This window comes from Saccostrea cucullata, unplaced genomic scaffold, assembly GCF_032062105.1.
Source record: "Saccostrea cucullata isolate Sc308-1 unplaced genomic scaffold, CSIRO_AGI_Scuc_v1 ctg10304, whole genome shotgun sequence".
NCBI lineage: Eukaryota > Metazoa > Mollusca > Bivalvia > Ostreida > Ostreidae > Saccostrea > Saccostrea cuccullata.
Window position 1 is genome coordinate 40674 of NW_026930721.1, and position 2566 is coordinate 43239.

The following is a 2566-nucleotide window of genomic DNA, read 5'->3' on the forward strand; positions in this document are numbered from 1 at the left end:
GTATTCAGTACCCCTGCGAGGTGATCATGAATAATTCATGAATTACCTTGAATTTTTCATGAATTTTATTCATGAAATGTTCATGAAACGTTCATGAAGATCCTATGAACTTATTATTGGGCATATTTAAATCAATAAACCAAGCTAAGCAACTGCTAAGTGTATTGTTATGATGATCAATGGTGCCTCTTTCAAAATTGTGAATGCCATATAGCATCTGGCTTAAAACATGAATCAAATTCAATAACTGGAAAGTTGTTGCAGAATGCTCAGGTGACCTATAAGGCCCGTGGGCCTCTTGCTATATAATGTGTTGTGTCGCCTTATGACACATGGATTATAACGTCAAAGTGTCTAAAGCAGGGTAACTTTTATCTTAGTGTAAAAGATTTTTTTATTCATTTACAAACACTTCAATTAATTTATTTTCTTGCAAATGTAACTGCATTTCAATGAACAAGGTAAATCGTTCCACAATCCTCTTTCTTGAATAATTGCCACACAGTCTTCTCAAGATCATCATTTGGTTCTTCCTGATTCCAATTCGAAAAATTCAGAGTAGAATTCATCTCACTCCAGATGAAGACGCCCTCTTTGTCAATATCATTTGCACCAATCCATACGTGGTGAGTAATAACTGACCAGGTTTGGTTATCTAGAAATAAAGACGTCTTCTTAATAAACAGATATACGATATTTATAATGTGCAGAGATTTATAGTGATATTGATGTTCACCCTTGGAATTCTAAGTTTTACAAAAAGAAAACGTTTTAAGATAGGTTTATCAACTGAGTCGAGATTTTAATTGAGATTTGTTTCATTAGCGTCCTTTCGAGAAATATAATCTTCATATTTGGATAGTAAAAATTTGCAAATCTTCACCGGCAAGTAAGTGGTGGCGTTTTTCATAAAAGTGAAAAATTCTCTAGATAATAGATAATTCTCTCGTTAAATACAAACAACCAAAATACAGACCAATGAGTTTGTCTGTAATCCATGTGTTCTCCTCGGCAGAGTTGATATCAGCCAGGAACGCTCCATTACTTTCACATTGAAACTATGTGCGCGTGGCAAAACAAAGGGAGAAAAAAGGCAAAATATTGATGAAAATATAAAACATATATTATTAATCGATTCAAAAAATTAAGTGAGATAATATTGTTGACAAAAATATATTATACACCCTTGGTATATATTCATTAAAAATATATTGTATTGGAATTTCAAATGGAAATGTTTAAGGTATGTCATTCTTGAAATTTGATAGATGAAGGATTTATGAAAAGTATTCATGTAGTATGACTTAAAATCGCAGAAAAGTAGGGGCCAGTGTGCAGTGGGTATAACTTTTTTATTTTACTAAATAGTTTGAATAATATTGCAAATTAATGTTAATTATTTTGTGACCTTTTTAAACTAAAAAAGTGGCAAATCTGGGGTGTTAAAAGTCAAGATAGGCAATAGGATATTTTTTTTTATCAAATTATGAGTTATGAATATGAGTTATGAATGAGACCCATATTTAAAATTCCTAGCATATTGATCATAGCAGAAAATATTCTCTGAGATAAAGTATGTGAGAATAAAGTTTTAAGACATTAAATTGAATAAATGTGAAGATTTGCAGAATTTTCCGATAAATATCCTCCCACAAAATTAAATAAAAATTTGCTTCTTTGTGAATTTCAAGTTTTTTCATTGAAGGTTGAACAATTTACATTGTTTAAGTCAAATATGTCATAAAAATTGAATTATAATAAAATAGTTTTGAAGTAATAAGTTGTGCCTGAACTTTTCTAAAATGTTGACGAGTGACACACCTTAATATCGATTTTTGGAAACTCACACTTTTGGTGATATTAAAGGAATATTTTTTTTTTCAATTTATGTCTACCTACCTTAGCTTCATGCCAAGACGTTTGTTCCTGACTGACTAAATAGCAGTGGTCTGAATAATAACGCCAGCCGGGGTCACAACCTTAAATAGTAAAGAAAAGATTCACAATATTAATTACATTGTTCCAAAACCTTTGTTCTTGTTAATATTTTCTATGTACCTGTATAAGGTACCCTCAATTGTATCTTTTAGAAAAAAATTTATTTTATTTTATCTCCAGTGATTGGCATTCATATGAATTTACACTTCATCTTTAACTTTTGAATTGGTTAAACTTAAATGTTTTAGTTTTTTAAAAGAGAAAGAGGTAATAATTTAGATTTTTTCTAAAGATAAGGGTGTTGTTGAGGTTTATCTCTTTTTTATTTATTCACAACACAGAGCGTTGTATCTTTTTTTGGTAGACAATTAGTGTCATCAGTTCAAGAACCTCTTAATTCTTTTTAGCTTTATTGGCCATTTCATTCTTTAAGGTGAATGACAAACTCTAAAGATAACATTCAATTGTAACTAAATAAATAATTACTTTTAATCATTAGCGATTGTGGTAATTATGATTTTGCAGATTATTCAAAACTCATCAATAAAGAGATTTTGAATGAAATCGAGGATAGGCCAATTTTCTCTTAAATGTCTCATAAAGATATGATTGGAACCATTACAATGTG

General features: G+C 30.0%; 1 long non-coding RNA gene across 1 annotated transcript; it reads right to left on the minus strand.

The window, feature by feature from the left end:
- Positions 1-521: 521 nt before the first annotated feature.
- On the minus strand, positions 522-1979 carry LOC134229844 (uncharacterized). The gene is made up of 3 exons (XR_009984239.1): positions 1900-1979; positions 977-1058; positions 522-655 (listed from the first exon to the last, which is right to left on the minus strand). It is a non-coding gene; the product is annotated as an uncharacterized LOC134229844 (long non-coding RNA).
- Between the last annotated feature and the right edge of the window lie 587 nt (positions 1980-2566).